Raw genomic sequence first — 15,545 nt, forward strand, 5'->3', positions numbered from 1 at the left:
AAGACCTCATCGTAATCTATGCCGAGCTCTTGAACATACCCCTTTGCAACAAGCCTTGACTTATACTTGTTGATACTTCCATCTGCGTTGCGCTTGATCTTAAAAACCCACTTGAGTCCTATCAATTTCACTCCGTGTGGCTTCTCCACAAGAACCCAAGTCTCATTCTTATCTATAGAGTCGATCTCATCCTTACATGAGAGCTTCCATCTCTTATCCTTGAGAGCTTCTCGTATAGACATCGGTTCATCATTGAGTGCAAGCAACAACACTTCACACTCTATATCAGCTAGCAGAACGTAGTCCCTAAGGTAGCCGGGTTTAACTACTTGTCTTGATGAACGTCTCACCTCTTGTGTAGGCTCTTGTTCATCTACGGTTACCTGCGGACTGACCTCCTCTGTTTCTTCCGTAGAGTTAGCCACTGATTTTGCACCATTGTCTTCACTGGCAGCTCCAACGACAAAAGGACCACTTCCATTGTCTTCTGTAGTTCCCCATGTCATATGAAACATTCCAGGCTCGGTTTGGACTTTCTTACCATCTCCCTTCCAATTCCAACGAGCCTTCTCGTCAAAAACTACATCTCTACTAACAATAATTTTCCTCATAGTAGGATTGTAGAGTCTGTACGCTTTGGTTCCAGGTTCAATACCTAGATGAACAATAGCTTCTGACCTATCATCGAGCTTCCTTAACTGTCCTGCATCCTTCTTTGCATACGCCATACACCCGAAAACTCTTATATGAGATACACTTGGTTTCTTTCCTCTTATGCACTCGTAGGGAGTCTGATTAGTTAGAGCCCTTGTAGGAACTCTGTTAATCAGATACGTGGCGCGACGAACTGCCTCTCCCCATAAGTAATTAGGTACACCCATTGCTTTTAGTATGCTCCGTGTCATCTCCATGAGTGTACGATTTCTTCGTTCCACCACACCATTTTGTTGTGCGGTGTAGGGTGCTGTAAGATGCCTCCTTATTCCGTTGTTGTTGCAGAAGGTATTGAACTCATGTGAAGTAAATTCACCGCCTCTGTCAGTACGCAGTGTCACTATCTCTTTGTTGAAGTCCTTCTCGACAAACTTCTTAAACACCTTAAACCTGTCGAATGCATCACTCTTTTCTTTCAATAATATCGACCACATATACCTTGTGCAACCGTTAATGATGACAAAGATATAGCGGTTGAGGGAGAGAGTTGCCGGCGAGATTGGACCGCAAAGGTCTGCGTGTAGTAGCTCAAGAGGACGAGACGCTCTAAACGACGTTGCTTTGGGAAAAGATTGTCTCGCTTGCTTGCCTACCAAGCATGAATCACAGAGTCGCTTTTCTTCACTTATCTTTGGCAAGCCATAGACCATTCCGTGTGTCGCCATAGCTTTTACTGTTTTGAAGCTCACGTGACCAAGTCTAGCATGCCATGTAACACCCCCGAACCGTCCTAGGCATAGGTCAACCCACCGGCCAACAATCAAACAAGAACATGACCGACGGACGACCCACACCAAGGGTTGGAGATGAAAGGCCAACCGGCCAGCCAACAATCAAACAAGAACATGACTGACCGTCCAACCCAACACCATGGTCCGAAAGCGCTACGTGACGGGTTAGGGACGATCCGGCCAGAGTCATAAAATTTACTCTACGACCTAGACCAGTTCGTCCTCTAACACGTCCCGCTTACTCGAGGCTTAAGGATTTGCAACCTACACCCGGTGTTAACGGTTCCGTTAGATCAAGGCCTAAGACTTCTCAACCCGTACCAAGACCTAACGTTGTGTTGGTTCGGACTAAACCAATATCATATTGGACCCGTTGATTTTTAAATTCAATTCTATGTCTTTTAAGAACATTTAAATATTTTAGGGATCCCAAATCCAAATAAAACGCAACGGAAACATAAAATGTTTTAAGAATCAAACCGTAGCCAAATGCACCGAAAAATCTACTCCGGTGGCCTATGCGTCCAATCCTCTACAACCTGGTTTCCTGCAAAAAGGACAACGAGAGTTGGGTGAGTAACGTAAGGTCACTCAGTGAGCTGGCTACCTCTACCCAAAACCTAGTAGCTAGCCCCGACAACCCCAAAATAACAATCAATCTAGCCCTAGCATGCAATATAAGCTAAGGCTAAGCAAACCGTTACTAAGTTAGACTTGGCCTCCTGCCATAATCCAACTTCCAAGTAACGGGAACCTGCATTAAAACAAGTCAACAACCAATCCCTGGTTAACCATATATACGACTGAGTTCAGTACTCATGTAGTGTTAGACACTTAGACTATACAAGTATCATGAGCCGGTCGACCAACAATCAAACAAGAACATGATCGGCCAACCAATGATACCGCATAGCTTTAATATCCACCACCCTTCACAAGCAATCCCTCAAACACATACAGGCCAACGTCAGGCCTACACTAACCAAATACACACCAAGCCTAGTCCGATACCTAAACCAGACTTAGGACTTAATGTCAGAACCTGCAAACAAATCAATCAACAACCAAACACAATCATAATGATAAGATACTATGAGTAACTATGACTCGATCTATCTCGTAACACCGTATATCGGTGCTACATTAACTCGAGGGTTCCACAACCCCCAACACAAATAAGACTACTCGTCACGACACAACACTCTAACTCGGGCCCTGGTGACAACGTGTTCCTCCTCTCTATCGGCAATATCCTATCTCCCTACCACAAAGGCCAAAAGAAGGAACTTTCAACCGACCGCGGCCCACAGTCCTTCGGGTCACCGCGCGACAGCCCACAGTCCTTCGGGTCACTGCCACATTACACCGTCGTGTAATCACTCAGCCATAGGCTATGACCCCGTCTATCTGAGTCTTCCCGATCCAGCGAATAAGGGGTTTCCTTGAACCCGCTGAATACGAGGCCGAGGAAACACTAGTCCACCCCAAAACATGCCTAGCATGGGCGGGTTTCGCACCTGCTGTCGGCATAACACACAAGCGACACAATTATCCCTAGGAAAGACCTAAGGGACAAGACTCCAACCCAAAACTAAACAATATATAGGAGTCTACGACAATATCAACCAATACTCGTAGTCCAGCCTATATGGCATAGGACCCGTAGTATCAACATCACAACCAGGAGATCGGCCTATATGGCCAAAGATCTCCTAAACAACAACATTATGACTAAACAACTCAACCAGTTAGTCACTTCCTTACCAAGAGATGACTAACCTCAATCAACAAGATTAATTAAACGAGCAAGCATTTAATTAAATCAACTCAATCAATCTACACAATCAAACCGTTACCCAGATAGTTCGGCCTCATGCTACAACACTATCTTTAAAGATAACGGGAATCTGCACTCAACCATATCAACACGCAAGAATATAAATCATGATGCATCCTAGTCCTAGTCAGGTTATTATCTCAGTCTTAATTCCATTTCATCTCAGCTAGCCCGTGCTAAACTGAGTCCGGTTTAATAAATAACCCCAAGGACTACCATGCAACAGTGTGAGCATTCTACTCTATATGAATACTCGATCTTCCCTAAGTTCCAAGTGGAACTCAAACAAAACCAACTCACAGTGTTCTAGCAGCTTGTTGGTCGGAGAGAGAGCTTAGCCAAAACCCAATGCTGACATCTTGGACGGGCTGGACTGGACTGATCAGAACTTGGACAGAACCTCCCTTAGCTTCTGGTCGATATTCGGACTTCCGGGTAGCGTATCGGCTTCAAAGCTTTGACTGATCTGAACTAATCTGAGCAGCACCTCTACTTGATCACCAAAGGAAAGGCTTGGACGAAATGGTTTGGACAGAGCTTCTGCTTAGAGATTGCAGAAATTCTTCGATCGGGCAGAACTTCTCTTCTCGGTGATATCTCGGTCTTCCGAAAGAACTTTTCTTCTAAAACTTCTTTTTCTTTCTCTTTCTCTCACTAGCCACGTTTTTAAGTGTCTTTGGTGTGTGATGGATCAATGAAAATGAGCAGGGGGTGAAGGGTTTATATAGAAATCGCCAGCGAGTCAGACGGTGCCACCCAAGCGGCTGTGTGTCGTCCCGCATACTTCCGGTCACATGCGTTGCGACACACGGGCGTCCACATGTCCTGATGCATGCTTCCTTTACATGCCAGAAGACATCACCACGTCCAGATGGCTTGCTGCATGGCTGGAGTTCATGCGTCGCGACACACCGGCCTCTGCGTGTCGATTCGCATGCGCAGATCGCAGGTATTGCGACACCTCGAGCTACGACTTGTCAAGCTGCATGTTCAGCAACCATGCACGTCTACACCTCCTCCTTTTGTTGACACTCAGCTGCTGATATGCTAGACAGAACGTCCTGGCCATATGCATAGAGACACCTCGAGCTTCTTGGTCGGTTTACGCGATTTTTGACCCTTCCGGCATATTTTCGACCCGCGATCAATCCCGAATATTTTTCCGCTCTCGTTCTGATGAGCTAAATATTCTTAATAGACTCCAAAATATTTCTGACCTTGATGAAAAATATTTCCCGAGTCTCCAGCTTCCTCGAAAAATTTCATAATACCAAAATTAGGGTTTTTGCCCGATTTCGGGTTTTCCCCGTCGTGCTTGCTTCCCGTCCTGCTTAATTCCCGTCCTGCTTCCAACTTATTATGTCCGCAGAATAATATTTTACTGATACGAAGATTTTCCGAGAAAACTTCGTGATGAAGAAACGTCGGTCTTCAAAAACGTCGAGCTTCTGAAACGTCGTGCTTCCAAAAATGTTATGCTTCCAAAACGTTCGTCTGATCAATCTAAGACATCTTCTAACTATGGTCGAGCAGCTTATTCGACTCATAGTTCCCTCGCCAACAATTCTTTGACCACCTCATTCTTCGAAATTTGCCGATCGATCCTTACCGCCCGCGGTTCGACCACCAAGTTGATGTTCGACCAGTCTTCTCTTTTCTTCGAATCATGTCAAGTTTTATGTGATCAAAACTTAACATTCCTCCTGATACTTAGACTCCCAAATGCTCGGCTCGAGATTCATTTTTTTTTTTTTTTTTTTTTTTTTATCCCGAAGGGCGGGTTATCACATGCCATCTCCATGTTTCCTCCTCCATTCTCGCGTGCAAGCACACTGCTCTTCCTACTTGTAACTTCATCTTGCAGAGCCGGTTTGAGGATCGTAGTACCTTCACGAGCAATCTACCTTCAGGATCTCTAAGGGTTAGAAAGTTATTTTTCATTCGAACATCACACCCTTGCTCGGTTGCTTCTCCTAAACTTAGGATGTTACTCCGTAGCTCGGGAATAAAATAGATATCAGATAATAGCTTCTGCTCCCCTGTCTTAGCTTCAAAGAGAATCGACCCTTGTCCACTTATGTCAACGAATGACCCATCTCCAAACTTTACTTTCCCCTTGATGTTTTCGTTGATCTCGGAGAAGTACGATCTTTCTCCTGTCATGTGGTTAGAGGCACCATTATCCAGATACCAAACTCCTTCTTCCTTCTCATCAATCTCGAGTTTCTTAGGTATAACCTTTTCTTCGTTGAGAAAGACAACTTCATGCATATACAGAGCTGCTTCCACAGTTTCTGTTTCTGTCTTATTGAGCTCTTCTTCTTCTTTTCTCGATACACACCGATGCGAAGTGCCCCTTCTTCTTACAGTTGTAACATACAATCTGAGAGTAGTCTCTCTTTTCTTTCCTTCTCTCACCATTATTGCTCCTACCACGACCTTTTCCTCTATTACCGCGACCACGTCCTCTGCTCCGAGTATCTCGAATTGCTTATGTCCGATTGCTGACGTCACCGTATTAGAAACTTAATCGGACGGTCCGTAACTCTCAATGATATGAGTGTTTTTTTTCTGTCTAGTGACGTGAGTGGTTTTTTTTTCGAGCTAATTATGTTATTACAAATTATAAAAAACATTACATAAATAATATTACATCTGATAATTCTACCTATTTTATGAGGATTTACGTCTGACTGCATCACCCTAAGTAGCCTTATGAGATCCATTCATGACGGTACTTTCTTACGCCATGAAAATCTCTTCCTGAACGTAGAAACTTTTAAACCTTAAACACTAGACCACGATACTTCCACGTATTAAAAAGTAGTTAAGCATAATTTATAGGACACAATTTAGAAGAGTTTTTTTTATATTAGTAAAAAATGAATTTTTAAACGGATAAAGGAAACATAGATTCGAAGAGGATATTTGTAATATTATTTGAGAAATCAAGTTTTGTATGTGTCGCACTCACGTTAATTTTTACGATGGTTAATTACACTAATATCCTTAATGAATTAAAGATATTACATTTAAATACTATTATTGAATTTTTATTTAGTTTCCTTTTAAAAATTTACAAATAACATATCTATATATAATAGCAAACCTGTTTTTTAAACCTGATGATGTCATCAATTTTTTATAGGAAAAAAAGTTAACATCCATCGGTGAAGTTTGTTTCTAACTTCTAATCTAACGGCTACGATTTTATTTAGGATCATGAGTATGATGTCATAGTTTCACTTGAACAACAAACATGTTTATTCCATGAAAAGTTGTATTTTTTCAGAATTTTTTAACCATCAAACCCGTACTTGAACTCTTTCATAGTGGAAACCTTTAATAAAACCGTTCAATTAAGGAAAAAACATGTTCATTCAGTGAAAAGTTGTATCTTTTCAGAGATTTTACCATTTAACGACCCTTTGATTGAACCTTTTCATAAAATAGAGTAAGTTATATATATATTTGATAATAAAAAGTTGTAAAAACCACCAAAGCTTACAACTGTTACCTACAATTCTTTTCGCACATGATGTTGCAGAGGGAAATCCCTTCCAGAGTTTATGACAAATTGTAGAAATTATCTTTACTTTTGTATATCTTTTCACACTTAGTGTTTCAGTGGAACCTTCATCAACTTCGTTTAAGAGTTACAACTTTTCTAAAATTATATATTGAAGAGAGACTGTATCGGTTTTCAGATATGTTTCACGTTTTCTTAACTTCTCCCTTCTGCTTTTAACCTCCCTCCATTTCCTCGACATCGAAATCTGTAGTTTGTTTTTCTGCTGCAGATCATTGTTCCTTTCGCCCTTTCTTTTTTTCTTATAATTTCAAACCTGATGGTGTTGCTCTTTTTCTTCAATTCACTAATTATCAAATTTAATGTCTCCTAGGAGTTTCTGCAATTATAGTAAGTACATTTTTTGGCTTAGATGTCTTCTCCTAACACTTCCCATCATTATTTGATTACTCTCTGTTAGACTCACGATTCAGTTCATCTCAGAGAGGTGCGACAGTGAATAGAAGTAATGATATTTTGTATTTAACAAATTTCCAAACATAGAGATACATTGTTTCAAATGTCAGTGAATAGATTGTAGAAGTATGCAGAGAAGAAGCCGATTAACTGGTTCAAATTAATTATTCACTCTTTGATTTAACATATCGTCTTTTATTTCATACATGTTCTGAATTTATGTTGAAAATTTTATTTGTTTGGTTATACTTTAGTGTTGATGTCGTTTTCATCGTGAATGTTAGTGTCCGTTTCATTATGAATTTTGAAACACTTCTTTTGGTTTTACAAACGGTTTGGGAGGAGAAAATTTTCGTGGACTGGAGTGGGAAAGGCAAACCATGGGCTAGACTCAACACTAATCGGCCTTGTCAGTTAGACACGCTTTGGTCTCTGTACAATCTTCTCCAAACGCTGTTTGATTTGGATTCTGACCGGTTTGGTCGCGGCAAATTAAACGCTTTGCCTCTTCAAAAAAAAAGTACGGAAGAAATTGATTTTCAAAACATTTTCTTTTGGCTATTACTTTGTAGATACATGATAAGCAAATTAACAAATAATTCAACGGCAAGTAGTATTATGTATAAAGAAAAAGTACGGAAGGCTGTAATTACGTTTTTCCATCGTTATTTTAATCAGTCGATTGAAAGTTAACAAGTGAATAATTAGATGGAAATGATTGGATGATTTGAATGTTTATTAGCCGCAAAAGGGAACGTCTTCGTTTGCATGTGGGATATAAAAGACTAATTAGACTATCTTTTTAGAGATCGAGTTTTCTTTCTTTCCAACCATAAAACACTATTAAAGGAATGGACGTGATGTTGGATGGACCAGGTCTATGCGTAGATTGGTTCATAGGTTGAAAGAGAAAAAACTGTTTAATCATGTCCTTCCGACGCACCGCTACACGTCTCAATTAATTTATGAAAGATACACTCTTCAAAATGATTTTTAATTTCTGAAAACACACACCTTTTTCACATGCCTTTTTTTAATATTTACACGATGTACCCTTTGACATTCATTTTCAATATATGAACGATATGTTATAGCTTTTCTTTTAAACGGTTGCGACCTTTTCTTTTCTATAACTAATGTTAATTATATTAAGTAGTTAAATTTAAATTAGTAATAAACGTCTAAGGATAACCTAAATTACATAAATTATTAATGATGTTTTAAAACAACAATATGTCTAAAGAGGTGTATATTTAACGCATTAGAAAAAGGTGTATATTTAACGTTGAAAGAAATTTTTCTAAACACTGGTTATTAGTCTTTGTCTATTATCATATTAAGGACCAAATAAAACATATGAAAACAAATGTATAAGTTTCTTTACAGTTTGTTATTAGTATTAATAATTTAACAAAATTACCATTACTAAGTAGTTCTTTTAATTATTAAATGAGATACAACTTAAAGTTCAATTTTTTTTTTGAATGAATGACACAGTTTTAGAATGATAAGTCACAACTTTCTAAAAATATCAAAACCATTACAATTCCTTAAATGAAAATACACAACCTTAGCAAATAGACACATCCCTAACCTTTTCACAACCTTATGCCAATGAAAAAATGACAAATAGGTTATTAATACTATGAACCCTGCAATAACATCCAATTTGATAAAGTCAATTCAGTATTTCCTCATACTTATATACTTCCTCAATGTAATTTTAAAATGAATAAAATTTTAAATTGTGAAGGGTTTACAATTAAAAATACAAAATATTTTTAAAAACTAACAGACACGATTGTTCAAAACTTTTTGTCCTTATAAATAAAGAAAAAATGACCACTAATTAACAAACAAAAAAAAATCGTAGAAGCGCCATAGTTTAGTGGTCAAGGTTTAAAGGCTTCTACACCCAAGTCTGGGGTTCGAATCCCATGCGACACAATTTCTACACCAAGAGGTCTGGGTTTCAATTTCCGGAGAATGCGAATTATGCAGAAAATTGGAGAAAATACTTACAAGAGATCTTCAGCATGGCACAAGGAGTACCGTCAAGAATGGATCTCATAGGACGGCTTAGGGTGATGTAGTCAGACATGAATCCTCATAAGGCAGGTAGAATTCCGGCTGTTCGACTGTAATATCGTCTATGTAATGTTCTTCATAGTTTGTAATAGCATAATTAACCAGACAAAAAAAAAATTAACAAACAAAAAAGACATGGATATGGAAAGTAACAAACCCTCTACATAGAAGATTTTAGTCTATATATAATAGCAAACCCAAAATAAGTACTCATGGCATCATCTTTTTTTATAGAAAAATAAAATTTCAATCTAATGGGAGTAATTTTTCTTTTATGAACTAAAGAACATAAAATACTTTTGTTGATGTCATCAATAAATTTATACTTGGCAACTCTTCCTTGAACAATTATTTATTTAAACAAACTCTTCCTTGAACAATTATTTATTTAAACAACACATTCTTTTATGATCACATGGTGATATGTAAACTTTTTCTCTCAGTGATATTCTTTTTTTTCCATCTAAAATTTTATTGATAAAGTTTGTTACACAAAACAACTCCAAAAGAAAGGGTTCCAACAACCAAACCCAAACATAAACTACAACCCGAGCCCAACACTGGCCCAAATTACAGACTAGCCCAACACTGGCCCAACCTACACAAACGTGACAACACATTAGTACGTGTTGCACCGAACGCTAAGACGAAGACACGTGTTTCCGGAACCTCCACCATCTTCACCGCCGGAAACGTCGTCACTGGACCAAACCAAATCAGCTAACACACCGGAGTCAACCGGGATCAAGACCACAACCAAAGAACGACATCCAACAACTGTATTGGAAGTTCTCAGATAGCATCCATCGACTTATGTCGGAATCTCTTCCGAACACCCCAAGCCACCTCACAGAAATCGAAACCACCAGATCTGCGTTTCATAAAATACAAATCGACTACAATCGATCCTTCATCCTTCGTTTTTCATAAGATGGAGGAAGGAGAGTCAATCGGAAGGAGGAAAGTATAGGAACCGTAGATCTCTAACCACCGCCGCCGTCAGCACTTATATATAAACGCCAGATGAACCGGCAAAGAGCCAGCCGTCAACCCCGAGGGATAAGGAGCGACGCCGGAATCAGAAGCCGGCAAACGAAACTGAAGGAGACATCGTTTCTGGAAGCTAAACCCGATCACACAGGAACCGAACTCATCTCATCTCTAACCCTCTGAAAGATATATGATTTGATAAGAGTTTCTCTCAGTGATATTCATTTATTACAAAGTTATAAAATCCATTAAATGGTGTTCATGCTGGAATAATCTTACTAAAGACAAGAATCTTACTAAAGACAAGATAACCACCTTGAAATTTTTTTGTCCATTACTTTTATTATCTTAATACTATCGTTATGAGTATATGAGATTATTAAGAAATAGAAGAATGTGCAAACAAAAAGTAACAAAACATGTGCCACCAATTTTCCAAACTGTCAAAATCGTTTTAACTGGTCGTGAGTGCAAACGAGTTATGAACAGATGCAAACAGGTCTAATCGAATGGGTGTGAATGGATCCTGACTCGAAAGGCCCGAAATATGTGTATGCACTATTCAGTGAATATAAATATCAGTCACATTATGATGAAGGTAATTCAAACCATAAACCTTAATCTTAATATCAGTCACATTATGATGAAGATTATTCAAACCATAAACCTTGATTATAATATCAGTCACATTATTATGAAGGAAACTCAATCTCTGTTAATTTTAATTTCTATTTTTCTACATATATAAAATTATATCATTGGTATGATACGACCCATTTGTAAAGATTGAGTTAACTTATAAATTTTTTAAATATTAGTTTATAAAGTTTTTACTGTTTCTTAAGAAGGATGGCATACATGATTTTAAAATATTTTCCAACATTAGAAACTACTGTAGACATTTGAAATGAAACAAAAAATAAAAGAAAAATAGACAACTATTGTTAAACCTTATTTTCTTCCGAAAATTCTTTCTGGCTATAACTGTTTGTTATAGTAAAAAAATATTAACAGCTGCCTTTAAAATTTGTTTATTTCATTTCATATCACAACAACTCAATTGTAGGTTTTAGTTTGACAATGCTTTCAGTTTAGGATTTTTTAAACATTTTTATGTTAATTATAATTATCTAAATTATAGTGGAACTGAATTCCAATTCACTGAGAGAATATTAAAATATTTCAAATTCTATAACTAGAAATGTATAAAATGATCCAAAAGACCCAAATTTTGAGTATTTTCAATTTTCGGAAGAGCTCTACATTTTAAAAAAGTAAAACTCATCAAAAGGTTATATTCCAATTATAAATTTAAATATATATATAATTTATTTAGTAACCACTTATTTAATCAAATAATTAACACCTTTAACACTTATTTTTTCATTTCCTATATTATATTCCAATATTAAAAATGTGTTGCACGACAATATGCACATTTATTTGTTCCACTATTTTCTTGTTTCACATTTGAATGGTTATTTCTCAATATATACATTTGAACACTAAAGTTCGACAACGCAATTCGTATATGTTCAATTTTAAAATTTTCCTTTTCTAAAAGATATTTAAACATTTTGTGGTTTCTTTGTTTAGTAGTTCAAGATATACTTTATTTTTTAGTTTCAAAGATTATGGTGTTTTATGTTCTTCTATACAGCCAAACATTCATTTTAAACCTTTCTTTTGTTTTAATTTCTACAATATTTTTAGTTTAATGTACTAAGCTATATTATTTTCCAAAACATGTTCTAAATTTCAATATATATACACACTGAACTGCAAAAAGTATTTTGTTTAAGGATTAAGTTTCCAACACCATATATCATCAGTTAAAGGATCCAAATTTTGGTATAAAATAATTATCTTCTTTCATTTGTATTCTCCTAATGATCGCATAGTTTAACCTACAATCTAATTTCATTTTCCACCAAAAGATATATTATACCATTTTTAACACTGTAAATTATTTGAAGGATTCCATCAATCTCGTATTCATAATTAATATGTACATTTGATTTATATTTAACAATATTGAGCATAAAATTTGCATAGTACATTGGTACATTTTATTTGTGATGAATATGCAATAGTTTTAAAATATTTTGAAAAATGTTTTTTTTTTCATTTTAAATATACCATTTATACGTTATTTTCAATATTAATTTTATATATTACTTACCATTTTATATATTAATTTAAATTTTCTTTTTGATATTAAATATACAGCTCTTTTTTTAACACCAAATACTTATATGGGCTAAGTTGGTTAACATCGGAGAAGAGATTCTCGACAGTAAACTGATAAACTAAAATAGTTGAAACATAACGAAAGATAGATGTGGCTAAGGAGAGAAAAGATTTAAAGAGAATTTTCATTTGTAGTCCTAAAGCATGTATTCGAAGGAACGCAAAGAAGTCGAAAACGACGTTGAAAAACCCAACAAATGGGTTTTGAAGGTGAAAAGTCTATGAATCTCTGTAGAAGATAGCAGTTCCGGTGAACGGGTCACATAGCTTACTATGTGAAGAACTGTCGATGCTTGAGATGACGTAATGTGATGGAACCGCAACGATGACGTAGTATCAATCAAATTTGGCGGATCCACACTCTTACACAATAGTTCATGCGATGAGGAAAAGGATTAGACGATTGTAAAACCGACTTTGTGAAGAATCGTCAATGCTTGAGACGCTATAGCGTGATGGAGACGCAATGGTGATGTAGTAGCAAAAAATCAAGCGTATCCACACTCTTGCACAATAGTAACGGCAACGAGGAAAGGGGTAGGAGGGCCATAGAGTCGACTCTGTGAAGAACCGTCGATGTTTGAGACGGTTTAGTGTGATAGAAACACAACGGTGATGTAGTACCGAGTAAATCTGGCGAGTCCACACTCTTGTATAGTAGATCTGGCGATGAGAAGAGGAGGTGTCATAGAGACGTTGCGGCAGTTGACTAAAGCAATGTCGAAATTGAAGTAAAGCCATTTGTATAATCATTACAATTATATACCATAATTGCGTTAAAACTTAATTTCAATAGCATATAATAGTGTTAACATAGAGTTATCTCGATATCAGCCCGTTTCGATCAACGTTTTATGGGATTTATGGATTTTAAAATTCTCGACTCTGCAGAATAGTAACGGCCACGAGGAAAGAGGTAGGAGAGCCGTAGAGCCGATTCTGTGAAGAACCGTCGATGCTTGAGACGGTTTAGTGTGATAGAAACAAAGCAGTGATGTAGTACCGAGTAAATCTGGCGAGTCCATACTCTTGCACAGTAGATATGGCGATGAGAAGAGGAGGTGTCATAGAGACATTGCGGCAGTTGACTAAAGCAGTGTTGAAATTAAGACAACTTCCCCGCGATTTCGCGGGGATCCGAATCCTAGTATAATAAAAAGGAAACATTTATAAATCTTTTTTTAAAAAACTAAAACGAAAATATATGTATATATAATATGATTTCATTAAAAAGAAAAGTTGACAAAAATATAAATATTCCATTTAAAAAATATTTTTAAATAACATAAAATATACTTTTGAAGTAATAAAATATTTCTTTATATCTATATTTTATTAGATGAAAATATATATTTGCATATAATGTGATTTCATAAAACAACATTCACTCACATAATCTTCATATTTGAAAAATAAATATTATTTCTTTTAAAAAATAAATTTAAACAATACAAAAATATATATTCTCAAAGTAATATAAATAATTTTTATATATCTATCTATTTTCTTAGATGATTACATAAACTAATATATGTTTAACTGACTACAATTATTTTATAATTAGTATTATTGAAATGTTTTATTTATTTTTCATATATTTAGTTGACTATAATATCTTTCATTTATAGTAAAAAAATCTATAAATTATATTTTACGTATATAATATGATTTTTAAAATAGAATCACCCAATTTTTTAAACTGATTATTTAACAAAGATATTAAAAAATAAAAAGAATTAACAATAAATATCTTTTGATCAAATAATTACAAAATAATTTAAAATAACATAATATTATATACTTTAACGAGGTAGATATATTATATTTAATCATTATTAAATTTATTTGATTTCATAATATTAAATTTGCTTTTCAATTTTATGTTTTTATGTTTGTGGAACTTAATATGACAATAATTAAAAAACCAAAGAAAATCTGAATTCTTAGTTTTAAGATTATTTAAAATAAATTTCAATTTACCATTTAATAAATCTAAAGCATAAAATTATTTAGAATTTACAGAATATTTTAATTATTTTAAATATTTATATGTATTCATGAGTTTTCAAAAATGTATTAGTTAATTATGTATGTAATTTCATATCGATCATCATTTTATTTTCTGATATTTTGTTTAAAAAAATTAACATATAATTAGATAAATATTATGAAACTACATGCACATTTAAAAGATAAATAAATTAATTTTATTTTACTTAATTATAATAAAAATAATTATACTTTAGTTTGAATTTGAAAGAATATATGTAACTCAATATATTCAAAACATGAGTGATTCGACTAATCCAACGTATATCTAAAATCATAGATTTAACTACAATAAAAATATATAATTTTATAATAATAATTTATTTTATAAATGTAAATTATAGGATGACTCAAAACATATTAACAAATGAAAATAAAATATTAACTAACTGTTATAATTTAGTTTTTTTGTAAAATTTATATATATATGCATGAGACTGTAAAATTTATCGTTATATTAGTTTACGTAATTTGAAATCAGACACTTTAGTTTATTTTATATTTCATTCTAAACACAATATATATTAAGTTATACATAATTTTCTTCAAATATATTTACATATTTAAGACAACAACCAACGTAAATGTAAATAAAAAAATTATTCATAATTATAATAAATAACAATCAATTATTATAATATATTTGTTTTATAAATACTTATATCTGAAAAACCACCCAGTAGGTTAAATATTTAAAGAGCCAATTAAAACAGAAAGTAGAGAGATATTCGTTTTCATAATCACGATATTACTTTCGGTTTTTATCATCTTTTTCTGATGTGGGGTATAATGATATAAAGACCAAGTAACTAACCTTCTTGGCGAAGGAGTTGATCGTATTGGATAACACTTTATTCAATCTTAATAGAAAAATAAAATATTCGCAGGAATCGTACGGGCT

This window comes from Brassica napus, chromosome C5 (genome assembly GCF_020379485.1).
Source record: "Brassica napus cultivar Da-Ae chromosome C5, Da-Ae, whole genome shotgun sequence".
Taxonomy (NCBI): domain Eukaryota; kingdom Viridiplantae; phylum Streptophyta; class Magnoliopsida; order Brassicales; family Brassicaceae; genus Brassica; species Brassica napus.